Raw genomic sequence first — 13,707 nt, 5'->3', positions numbered from 1 at the left:
CTGTTAAATTTGGCAACTAGGGCCCAATTCCACTCCAGCCAGCTCCGTTGATGGAGATAATCATTCCATTGAATTCCTCTATTCAAGAGGACCAAATCGATATAAAGATCATCAAATTCAGCTAAGGAGAAGTATGATTTTGAATTTATGTTTCTCCCATGTAAAATTAGCAAGTTCAGCCTCACCTATATGTCGGCTCAATAAGCCCAATAGTCACGTCTCTTGACCACAACGAATTGTATATATTGGAGTGTCGTCTCCCTCATTTCACACATTGAAAGGGCTTCATTTTTGTCTGAAATAGCCGAGATTTTGGAGGATAAAGGGCTAGTTGTTGTTGGGTCTCTCTCTTCTACATCAAGGTCGAGATGCTTCTGTCAAGTAAGCCACAGGAGAGAAAGGAAATTCTTGGCAGTTCTCACAAGCTTTTGCTGGCCGAAATCCATCATGAACGTAACCGTGGATCAGAGGATTGTTTGGAAGACAGTTTATGGCTGTCTTGTATGAGGTTGATCTTGTGCAGGAAGGCCGCAGCTCCTGAGGTTTGGTTCAGTTAAGACGCAGGCCTAAATGAGCTTGTTCTGAGGTCACAAAACTGCTCAGATATGTCACTATCTTCAGGAGGGTTTTGAGGGCTTAATCTATCTCAGATCAGCCCTAGAAACCAGAAAAGGGGAGCTCCAAGTATGCCTGGATAAACCGCACTTGAAGGAGGTGTTTTGAATCAGTTAAGCAAGACAGCTGTGTATTGTAAGAAGCCCTAACCAGACCATGGGTATCTACAGATAACAAAGTGCTGGAATGACAGCCTTCTGAGCCATCATCTTGTCAGAGGATTGTTTGGAAGACAGTTTATGGCTGTCTTGTATGAGGTTGATCTTGTGCAGGAAGGCCGCAGCTCCTGAGGTTTGGTTCAGTTAAGACGCAGGCCTAAATGAGCTTGTTCTGAGGTCACAAGACTGCTCAGATATGTCACTATCTTCAGGAGTGTTTTGAGGGCTTAATCTATCTCAGATCAGCCCTAGAAACCAGCAAAGGGGAGCTCCTAGTATGCCTGGATAAACCGCACTTGAAGGAGGTGTTTTGAATCAGTTAAGCAAGACAGCTGTGTATTGTAAGAAGCCCTAACCAGACCATGGGTATCTACAGATAACAAAGTGCTGGAATGACAGCCTTCTGAGCCATCATCTTGTCTAAGGTTGGATCTTTTTATTGTCAAGTCATTTTGACTTTAAGTTATTGTACTTTCTCTCTCTGCTGAACTTTCGATATTAATAATAAGAAGATATGATCAAGGGTTTTCCCCATCTTGGGGATATTCCCTGGCTTGAGCCAATTTATTGTGTCCTCTTGTCTTGGCTTGTCTTCGTTATTTATTGTACATGTTCTTTTCTCAGTTACTGTCATCATAATAATGTTTCACATGATTGCTAATGATTTAATAATTGGGCTAATGAGAGAATTGAAACTTCTGTCTTCTGCAAAGAACATGTTGTCCTAAAAATTAACAGTCTCTAAATACTTGGATGAAGATAGCTTGATTGAAATAGTTGGCAAGGTCCAGAAGAAAAACTTATGCTTTGAGTATGGTGGCTTCATGTCCAACACAAAGAATGGATGCTGAAAAATCTTCCAAGAATCCCTTAGGAAAAAAATAGGAAAGTGGAATAGAAATCCCATCTGATAGCCAAGTGTTGAACACCAACACTTATAGGAGTGGATGGCTCCTCCATGAATGAGAAAATAGAAGTAGAAAAAGAAACCCTGGCAACAAAAACAAATCTGAAGCCGAAGTTGCTAGCTTGAAGCAGATTATGCTAGCCCCCCACCTAATATTCCCTAGGAAAGAACACGAATGGGGGTGAATTCAAGTCAAGAAGTGAAAGGGAAAAGGGCATCACACCCAATGGAATAATCTTCCCATTTGGATCAGGGTGTTTGGATCCCATAGAATCCATCAGTAGTGAAACCAATAAAGGTAAAACCATTGGGAAAATCCAAAAAGGAGATATTCAGAATATCAAAGACATGTGGTTCAAAGGAATTGAGATCAGATAAGACATAAACAATCCTCACATTGGGATCAAAAGGTTTGGACCCTGTAGAGATGAGCAGTAATGCAACCAAGAAAGTAAAATCATTGGACAACTATTAAAAGGAGATTTTCAAAAATCAAACGACATTGAGTTTTCAAGGGAACTGAGACAAGGTATGGCATACTAAGATACTTGTTTTTCTTAGTTTTGACTAATTGTGTATTTCCCTTCAGGCGTATAGCTGGGGCAATAAATATGTAACAATTTCTTCTATTGCAGATGATATTTTATTAAGAAATTTAAAGCATTACTTGTACAACATATATTAATGGTTGAGGGAAGCATTCTCTCTCTCTCTGTATATATAAAAGAAGATTGGAGTATTTTACTGTATTTCAATTTTGATATGGAAACTATTTCAATGAAAAATAATGGGAAATTCATATGAAAATGCTACTCTCATTAAAATTGTTATCGTGCTTTTTTCTAATTTTATCACAATTTCAGAGCAAAGGTTTGACACAAGCCTTAGCAATATGTGTGAGAGCTGCTGCAAAAGAGTGCCCGCTTGTTCACAAGAGTAATGCCACGTTAGCATGCATTTTAATACAACAGATATTCCTGTATCAAAATTTTTCATAACACGTTCGCACTTATATGACTGTAGAATATTTTGAATCAAGCAACGAAGGAATATTCATTGATAAAGAAAAAGCTGGCGGTGAAGACCATGTTTACCTCTAAGCAATGGCTATTCCAAAACCAATTGCCTGTAGTACAACATGGGCATTGCATTGAAAATGAAGATAGTCGAGATCGACGATTGTGCCAACTGCAATTTTATGCCACATCGGCCAGCTCCGCTACAACTGCGTATCCTTGATTTTCTTCAAAGCACCATCAAGACTCACATTGGTCATGAAATCATATTTTAATAGATGGGCATTGTGCTGTGAAAATATAACCTTGCAATACCTCAAGATTTATATGCCTGGCTGTGCCTATAACCTACAACTCATCCTGAATCTGTCTCATGATAGAAGTACTCATCATTTCATGGGATTCCGCAGAAACAATCATTCCATTATCAAGTTTGGTCTTATAATCCCTTCCATTCGATCCGACCCTGGCAAGGTCTGCTTCATCTAGGCCACCCTCTTGCCATAAATATGATATCATCTTGGAATCGATCCTAGAATCAAATTGAAATGGACTCCTTTATCAGAAGCATCGTGTTGATATATATCACAGCAGCCATCATAACACATGCTACAACCCCAGCACCTGCAAAACCAGTAAGGCTGCCTAAGTCAATGGCCAGAACCAGCATTTTGGGCTTACTTTTTACATTATATGCATTTGGAGGAAGGGGACGGGAACTGTGCTCATGTTTACTTCTCCACAACAACATGTGGTACCCCAAATTTCTCCTACACCCGCCATAATGATTCAGTGATGAAGTACCCAAGTGGTGATTGCCCATTTTTCTGGGCTGAAAGGAACCCCGACACCTAATCCAATAGATGCACGATACTCGCATCCATATATGCGTATAGATCATTGCCCTAGGGCATAAAGCTCTAATTCTGATCATTTCTATTTTATTTCCGCATCTTGAAATGAACAGAAAGTAGTTTTTTGGCTTCTTAAAACGAGTAATGTCAATGGCACCCTCCCTCCCTCAAACTTTGTGTCGGGCATGGGAATCAAACCCTCCGTAGTCTCTTCGTATGCATGTGACATCCAAAGTTAGGGTTAAAAGCAAGGGTTTACTGCTTGACAATCAACCCTCGATGCTTTGTGCCCTCCATTGTTGCTGCCAACCACCCGTCAACTCTCTGTAACATGCATTCTTTGTTTGACGCACTTGAAATATCAAACTCTGGTGCCATTGCCAAAAGGTTTCAAAGGCTTCCAGAAAATACGTGTATCTACCAAAACTTTCTGTTTTATTTGCTTTTGTGCTTTTCTTTCAAAAACGAAGCGTGCTTTTGTGCTTTTCTTTCGTACCGTTGAGCGTTCCAAACGTAGCAGCATCACTGGGAGAGCCCTCAAGGGTATCATGCGGGTCGTCTAGACCAAACGTAGCAGCATCACTGGGAGAGCCCTCAAGGGTATCATGCGGGTCTTGTAGACCAATTTAATTACGAGATCGTTTCTCCTTTGCTATCAAATATGTTTTGGTTAAATATATTTCTCATTTGTATGTGCATTTCAATGCGAAAAAATTGAACATTTTATATGGTTACGTCGAAAGCGTTATTTTAGGGGACGGATGCCTAGAGACTTTTGTGTTTATCGAGGTGATTCATGACTAACCACATGTTTTTTAACCTCGCTAATCTTTCACTACTAGTGGTCTGTCCGTTGTGGCAAGCCCTCATCTCCCATGATATGGCGTGTGTCACGCCCCTACACCTGTGGTAGTTTTTCAACCGGTTATAGCGAGGTGCGGCACTACCAATCGTTTTCTTTTCACCAATACTTATGATTGTAGACTACGCCTAACATTCCACTTATCCTACTTAGTTTGTGTTTCGCAACCAAGTATTATTAATGTGTTCCTTTATACAAGTGAAAGCCCATAACATTCACATAAACAACATTATACAAGAGAAATGCACAACAGTATAAAGGGAGGGGCAACTCCTTGCAATATGAGTCTGCCCGAATCAATATAATTTTCCACTTTTACAAAGTACAAGTTAAATCTTGGGAAACCCCAAATTTACACTTAGCTAATTTTCAAACTTCGGCAAACTCGGTTGCCCAGCTCATCGGCACCTCCGCACAGTCACCGCACGACTCACCAACCCTTCGTTCACCTCATCGCACGATCGTGTTGTTTGCCCAACTTGGGCACGCCTCCAAGTCGCCACACATGGGCGCCTCTACACGAGTCGCACCTCCATTCACAATCTCAACACTTCACCAAAAGTTACACCGTGCACACTTGCACGATGGGCGGGCGCTCACCCGAGTCACCCAAGAACCCGTGCCAAGTCGTCGCACAAACCGGGCGCCCACGCCCTTGTTCACTATCGGGCGCTCCTTCGCACAACCGGGCGCCACACCCATGCACACCCTTCTCTTCGTTCGGCGAGCGACCTCCTCCCACGCCCTCACCCAAGATTAAGACAGCGCGTTTCTCCTTCATGTAGCCTCGCCCAAGGTTGGGCACATCACCTTATGCGACCCCCTTATATTGCTGCAGCCACCTCTTATTCCCACGCACTTCTCTTTTTGTTGGATGAGCGAAGATGCTTGTTGAGCGATGGTTCAAATGAGTCATTGCATGACTAACTTATACACTGTCCACGGTTATGCCATTCCCTTGGTCGACCCGTTTAACTTATCAACCAACGCGTTTGTCCATGCTTGTGGCTTGGTTGGCCCGTCGACCAACGCCCTCAACCATCACTTCCAACCGTCGGCTTTACTCCATGAACGCCCACGCTCAACCATCGTATAAACATACGAGACCGCTCACACTTTCGCATTATTCTTCCAAGTCATTCGTGCGTTCTCCATCGCACTTTGCACCAGTGGTGAGTTCTTGGACCGCAGGTCCTTACATCCTCCTCCACCTGAAGTCGTTGTCATCCTCGACAACATACCATCCTGGTAGCCCTCCACCAAGATTATCAACAACTGTCTCACCCATGATGTCAACTCCTCCACATACTACAACCATCTCTGCAACATATGTAGAACTCCCGTTTCCATCATGTGTCATCCCGGCAACCATCTGTCACCAAGATCACCATACCAAGGTATACACCCTATCGGTATGTCGTACACCGGAAATCATCTCAATCCATGATCATCGACCATCTCATCACAATCTCCACATGCTGCTCCCCATCGTGGAAGGCTGGTCCCTCCATCTCAAGCTACATGCCCACTGCAACATATCGTGTCGACCTCATCATGTGTCGTCCTCATGTGAACTGTTGCCATGATACTCCAACAAATGTTAACATCTCTCTGTACATTGGATCCCCTCATGATTCGAACTAGTCGGGTGATCAGTCCAACTGTCACGCCCAAACCATGAGAATGCACTTCCTCATGCCACCATCAGTTGTTTCTTAGAACATCCCGTCACATCCTCAACTCGATCAAGAATCCATCTCCATATAAGTGTAAGCCATGCTCAGGTCCATGAAGTAGTCCTCATCTCATCTGCAACATGATGTTCATGATGTCTGGTACTAATGTGCTGCATGAAATCAGCCACATCTACCCCAACATCATCATCCATATGTGTGCCTCCTCAATATGAAGCGACCATCTCATCAAACTCCGACTCTCGATGTGCCACATCCAAGTCCATGGAGCAACCTCCATCATATTTGCAATGTGTCATCCCTCAAGTCTGCCATAGAAACAAGTATACACCCGTCTCATCTATCCATGTGCTGCCCATGATCATAGATCAATCAGCTCCCATGTGTCAAAAGTGGTTAAGTCTCGGCTCAACCCATGCCCAAGTGTCCCACCAAAGCATCATCATCGTTGTAACTCCATCACTCCAAAGTGTCTCATATCGATCTTCCACATCAAGTCACTCTTTCAAGCCATTCCCATACATGTACTCAAAAGTATGCACCCCATCCTGCATCAAAGTCTCTGACCTCAGATCCTCTAAGTCCACCATATATGAGGCCCCTAAAAGTCACAACCTCATGTCATCATGAGCTCCATGAGTCATCTCCAACCAACACTCTAGCAAGCATACAAGTCTCGGCCCAAAGGTCTCTGCAAGATGCCTTAGCTCTCCATGTAGTAGGAATGCTCCATAGCCTGCTCACAACTCCATCCAAGTCCATGGCCTTATTGTACATAAGTGCACAACCTCTCCATCGGCTCATAAGTAAAACATCCCCATGTCACACCAGCAAATCTACCTGCCCAACATCCCTGCCTTGGCACTCCTCATTGGATGCCCATAAGTGACACCTCTACAAGTGCTCCTGCATAATGTCCCTGCATAAGACTGTCATGCTCCATGTCTCCAACCTGACGTCCATGACTAAGTTGCCCATGTAGTCCAACCAAGTAGACCCATCACAACAATCGGTCATCCTCATCCAAGTCTGCAATCTTCGGTCTAGTGAACTCGCTCACCCAACCATATCATCATCCTCTCGAGTCCCTTCCATCATAGCTCCCCCACTGAAGGTTCCACCAAGACTTACTCTTGGTCTCGGCCATGAGAAGTCCACTCAAGCATCATCGTACCTCAAGTGTGTGCCCTTCAATCTGTCCATGAGTCATGCCAGGCACTTAGCCAATTCTCCATGTGGCTAAAGCATGACCCAATCCTTCGCAATGATCATCATGTTCCTCCCTTGTCACGGGCCTTTGTACCTTCTATCATAAGGTCACAAACAACCCCAACAAGTCCTGCAACAGTCAACAATCCTTGCTTCTCCATACAAGGTCTCATCATAGTCATCCATGGTAAGATCCTCCCTAGCATCGGCAAACTGACTTTGCCCTTCCCTGCATACGGTCCATCTACCAAATGCTCAAGTGAAACACAAGTATCAATAGTACTTACATCATCATCATGAGGCTCCTCCATGTGAGTATCCTCATCCACCCATGTCTGCAAACTACACGATCCTGGTCCAACTTGATCAATCTCAAGTTCATCCTCCATTGTTGTCACATCTGCAACATCCTTGGTCATCACGGCTTCCTCTTCCTTGTCAGCACAATCTACAACTTCATCTTGCTCCATTGTCCAACCAATTTGAAGAAGTTCGTCTTCAACATTCCTTTCCAAGACTTCAAGCTTATCTCGAATCCAGGGGTTCTCTTCTTTCATATGCTTCAACTTGTATAAGGTAAGCAAGAGCTTCCCTTGACATTCTTCCAAACCTGCCATGCCTTGTCGTTCAGCATGGCCCAAGCACTAAGCTTCTCCTCTACTAAACCTATTTCACCATTCACCTGAATCACCCTGATATTCCACCTGTTACCTGCAAAACTTGAACTCCCTTTCAAGTCTTCGGTCTTCGTAGAATCAACTCCTTGATTCAATTCACCAACTCGGATACCACCTATCATGCCCCTACACCTGCGGTAGTCTTTCAACTGCTTATAGCGAGGTGCGGCACTACCAATCGTTTTCTTTTCACTAATACTTACGATTGTAGACTACACCTAACATTCCACTTATCCTACTTAGTTTGTGTTTCGCAACCAAGTATTATTAATGTGTTCCTTTATACAAGTGAAATCCCATAACATTCACATAAACAACATTATACAAGAGAAATCCACAACAATATAAAGGGAGGGGCAACTCCCTGCAATATGAGTCTGCCCGAATCAATATAATTTTCCACTTTTACAAAGTACAAGTTAAATCTTGGGAAACCCCAAATTTACACTTAGCCAATTTTCAAACTTCAGCAAACTCGGTTGCCCAACTCATTGGCACCTCCGCACGGTCGCCGCATAACTCACCAACCCTTCGTTCACTTCGTCGCACGATCGTGTTGTTTGCCCAACTTGGGCACGTCTCAAAGTCGCCACACACGGGCGCCTCTGCATGAGTCGCACCTCCGTTCACAATCTCAACACTTCACCAAAAGTTACACCGTGCACACTTGCACGACGAGCGGGCGCTCACCCGAGTCACCCAAGAACTCGTGCCAAGTCGCCGCACAAACCGGGCGCCCACGCCCTTGTTCACCGTCGGGCGCTCCTTCGCACAACCGGGCGCCACACCCGTGCACGCCCTTCTCTTCGTTCGGAGGGCGACCTCCTCTCGCGCCCTCACCCAAGATTAAGACAGCGCGTTTCTCCTTCGTGTAGCCTCGCCCAAGGTTGGGCGCATCACCTTATGTGACCTCCTTATATTGCTGCGGCCACCTCTTATTCCCACGCACTTCTCCTTTTGTTGGAAGAGCGAAGATGCTTGTTGAGCGATGGTTCAAATGAGCCATCGCATGACTAACTTATACGTTGTCCACGGTTATGCCATTCCCTTGGCCGACCCGTTTAACTTATCAACCAACGCATTTGTCCATGCTTGTGGCTTGGTCGGCCCGTCGACCAACGCCCTCAACCATCACTTCCAACCGTCGACTTTACTCCATGAACGCCCACGCTCAATCATCGTATAAACATACGTGACCGCTCACACTTTCACATTATTCTTCCAATTCATTCGTGCGTTCTCCATCGCACTTTGCACTGGCGGTGAGTTCTTGGACCGCAGGTCCTTACAGTGTGGCTCGACGATGCCCTAATTTCAGCTTCCACTCATGGTTTTGAACATTCAAGTCTTCCTACATGTTCATGTAACGGAGAATTGGGCAAGCTGGTTTAGCTCAGGATCATCATAATGTCCACTAGCAGCTTCGTCACTGGGAAAATCTCTATATTGGGAGCCCTTTCCAATTGCACCAAATTAAAGGCATTGGATTTCTCTAACAATCACCTTACAGGTACCTTGCCTATTGCCATCGGCCAACTTTCTCGGACTTTAACATTACTTAATATAAAGAAACACGCCATTAATGGCTCCATACCCCAAGAAATTGACAACCTCTCTTCCTTGACAATATTATACATGGGTAGAAATTCCTTCGTTGGTGTTATTCCTTATTCCATCACAAACCTCCTTCATCTGTAAGTTCCCGATCTAAACGTTAAATAAATTACGTGGTAACTTTACTATGGAATTCCAACGAATGAACCAGAGCCTCACATATTTGTATCTCTCTGATAACAAGCTATCTAGATCAATTCCTGAGATCATCGGCACGCTCAATAATCTCAAAGCTTCGGCATGAACATATTTCAGGGAAGAATATCGCCCAAATTGGACAGTGCTAGTATCTGAAGCTCTTTGATCTCTCGCGGAACAATCTCTCTAGTGACTTACCTTTGAGGTTGCAAATCTTCAAAACCTACACCTTAGAACAAACTCACTCATGCCACAATTGGCTTGAGCCCCACCAAACAATGTGCAATGTAGTCATGCATAAGTATGATGCATCTATACTTCCACCTATTTATACATGTATATAGATATATGCATCAATAAATATAATGGGTAAACGATATCAAGATATCTATATGCATAACATCTCCAATACCTTTTCGCTCTCATCATGTAGTATGTATGTATGGAAGCTATAAACGTCCAAAAAATCATAATTCAATACCTTTTCGCTATCTCCATGTAGTATGTATGTATGCAAGCAAGAAACGTCCAAGAAATCATAATAGATTTTTTTACTGAATATATATCTTTATCAAGGTTTGGATTTGGATTGATGGCAAATGAGCAATGGTTATTCTTTAAAAATATTTATTGATTCTCAATATGCACAAAAGGTTTATATTTTATAAAACTTTTCTCATCAATTAGAATTTAGTAAATATGTATCATTTATTCTTAGAAATTTATAAGACACGGTCATTGTTAAGAATCTTACACCCAAACTGTAAGACACACTCCTTACTAAGAATCTTAAACCCTACATGTATATTGTTTATATACATATTAAATTATGCAACTTTAGATAAGAAGTAATACCATAGGAAACTTTACTTATATTTAAAATTTGTACATAACTCTAATGAGACTTTGAAAAAACAAATATTTATTACAAAATTAGCCCTCTTTATATATATAATTCTTATTTCTATTTAATAAATATAAATTCCATATATAAACAAGTGAAAAAGTTAAATTTTATTTATTTTATATTATATCTCTATTAAATAATTTCCATTTAAATATTTAAAATTAAGATTTGTAATATATTATTATTATTATTAAACTAATTTTAAGTTTACTATCAAGACACATACATGGTTGTGCATCAATCCATTCAAGATTACCCTTGATTGCTAGATACACGAGGTATTTACATCCAACCCACTTGAAGACTATGAGTACGTCTTAAATCATGTTCAAAGACATCTAAAGTGCACTGAGAAAACATGTCTATGAAAAAGGGGTTATCTTTGAATGTAGGTATAAGATCCCTTGGAAGGTGCAAATGGCATCATCACTCTACATTGATGAAACAACCCAAAAGACATATCATCTAACATGCAATGATGAGTGCTTGAACATCCATAATTCTAACATACTCTAAACATGGTGAGCAAATGTAGATTTCCACCTAGGCTCTCTCATCATGTAGTTTTGAAATACATTACCAAATATGTTTCCAAAGTAAAGGGGAGATTTGATATCTATCGCTACATGTTAACCATAAATATAACAACATCACATCCATATGACCCTGCCTCAATTGCTTATCGATGGTTGCACTCAGAATCAGTTGTAGATCATGACATTAGTGCCCAGGAAACTTTCCATATGCTCCAAAAGTTTCCCCTTGTCACATGTAGCCACACATCCACCAAATATTTCACCAAGTCTCTCATGAATTGTCTGACTACTTCTAGATCTACTTTCATTTATGCGTATTTGACTCGTTCTATTTTCTTGGATGTTATGTATTTTCTTGAACTTGCAAAAGATTGGACACATAACCAAGCACAAAAATATGAAAAAGTGGAAAAAAAGACACATCCCCAGAGTTGTCCATGTATGGCCACTTTTTATTACAATACCAAATAAATATTCTAATGCTTTTGTTGAGTTATGTTGGAGTGAGCTACTCTTATATAAACCCTTCTTCTCTTTCTCTAAAGACATATCTCTTTCAAAAAAAGGCATTTTAGCTAATTGGGAGAGCATAAGAAATGACTTCCATGCATGGCATGTTACTTACTTCCTTGTTCCCACTAGTAATGATCGTTTGATGACCAAGCATCTAAAGATGAGCCTACGCATATTAACATACAATCATACATGTAGTTAAATGATTGGAAACGTTTATCAAGATTGGTCCCTATAGGTAATGTCCAATTCACTTCTCTTGACATGTTGGGCCTCCAAGGAATCAACACTTCCCACCCATGGGGTCAACTACAAATATCAAAATAGGTATTAGAAGTTGCACCAAACTTCATCAAATACAATCAAAGGAATGGAGAAGTCATACAAGAACTCAATCTTCTATGTCCTTCCAAAAATATGTTATCTACAAATCAACAACATGAATTTGACATAATCCTACAACACTCACAAGCAATAGAACCAAAAGAGCCATTAAGGCTTATCATCCAAGGAACTACAAGCACCAGAAAAGCCTACCTAATAAGTTGCATCAAAGAGGTGTTATCTTCTCAAGAAACCATTAGCCAACGATCCAATACTTGTTGTTGCCCTTACTAGTGTTACGACACTTAACATACATGCAACCACTATACATTTGGGGCTTAGGATTCCTATCAGAGGCATGCAGCCTTTAAATGGTCAATCCCTTACAGTGTTTCAAGAAGAGATGAAACATATTTAGTCTATTCGAATCGACGAGATGAGTTCTATAGGATCAAAATTGTTTATTCAGATTGAGTCTTTTGCTTGAGGCATTTCCATACAGATATCATTGCTCATTTGTTCAACAATCAATAATTCCTGTAGAGGAGTTGGGCCACCTTCCATTGAAAATGGAAAAACCTCTTTATGTAGGTGCAACTCCAAGGAAGGATTTATGGATAACCTTTACCACCCTAATCAATTTGCAAACAACGTTTCGACAACAAGACATTCTTAGCACTAAGGCACGCTTCCGCTAGCTATTGAAAAACATTCAAAATGCTACACCAACAATAAATGACTGGAACCTCCTTCATTCTAGGACAAACACATTTTTGTTCATCTAAGAGCGCCAAAGATTTGACACTTCAATCCACCTCTTTGGAACAAACATTCTTTTTTATAACCATAACAAGTCCATGCTCGAATCCTTGCATTTTCCAATTGCACGAAGTATTGCATAGTTAAAAAATGGTTTAGAAGCACACCAACAGGATGATGCCCAACTAGAAAAACAAACATTTTTATTTGTAGGCCAACGAGTTATGCCATCTTGCAATTTATGGGTCCAGGCAAGATTAATTAATGGTGCTCTCTGAGTATGCATGAAAATTTTATATGCACTAGGACATAGCCCTCGAAGTTTACCAACATATGTTGTTGTGGCATTAGATAAATACATTGGCCCCCCATGGGACCAAACCCAACCCAAGCATGTACCAATTCCACTCATAGAACAAACTACCAAGAAACAAATCCCCCTTAAGATGGCTTGGGCATTGATTATACATAAATCTCAAGGAATGACCTTAACAATGTCTACCATTGACATTGATACCATTAAACATCAAGGATTTACCTTCACAGCAATGTCATGCAATACTAATCTACAAGGAATGCAAATAGCACCATCATTCTCCTTTGAATATGAAAAAAATGAAGCCTTACTACCTATGTCTCACTACCAAAGAAAGAATGGGCAATCTTACATGCTTTGTCGCTCTCATAATTACAACACCCAAGCTCACTCCCTACCATTTCTTGTTGCCATAGACCTGGACACAAAATCCTAAATTCTCCTATGTTGTAATTATAATTGTATACATGGAATGTTTGTCCTGGTCTATTATTCTATATTTAATAATACTTAGTGTTGTGATTAAAATTTGAATTTTATTCTATTATTTATTTTATATATTATTTTAGATCAACACATATTACAAATTAATTATTAATCATACTTTG

General features: G+C 41.2%; 1 long non-coding RNA gene across 23 annotated transcripts in view; it reads right to left on the bottom strand.

Moving 5' to 3' along the window:
* Positions 1–4,192, bottom strand: part of LOC149237845 (uncharacterized) — a 56,691-nt gene extending 52,499 nt beyond the window's left edge. For 18 of the 23 annotated variants that reach the window (XR_016246334.1, XR_016246335.1, XR_016246344.1 and 15 more), the window contains exon 1: positions 2,775–4,192. This is a non-coding gene — a long non-coding RNA (uncharacterized LOC149237845). The remainder of the gene's footprint in view (positions 1–2,774) is intronic. The other 5 variants (XR_016246350.1, XR_016246352.1, XR_016246338.1 and 2 more) reach the window with 1 other exon arrangement.
* Positions 4,193–13,707: the final 9,515 nt, after the last annotated feature.

The sequence above is a fragment of the Pinus tabuliformis genome, chromosome 8 (genome assembly GCF_031772625.1).
Source record: "Pinus tabuliformis cultivar Carrire ecotype Pingquan chromosome 8, CPIR1, whole genome shotgun sequence".
Taxonomy (NCBI): Eukaryota; Viridiplantae; Streptophyta; class Pinopsida; order Pinales; family Pinaceae; genus Pinus; species Pinus tabuliformis.
Note: the sequence above shows the minus strand (reverse complement) of the source record. Positions and strands in the feature narration are given on the sequence as shown.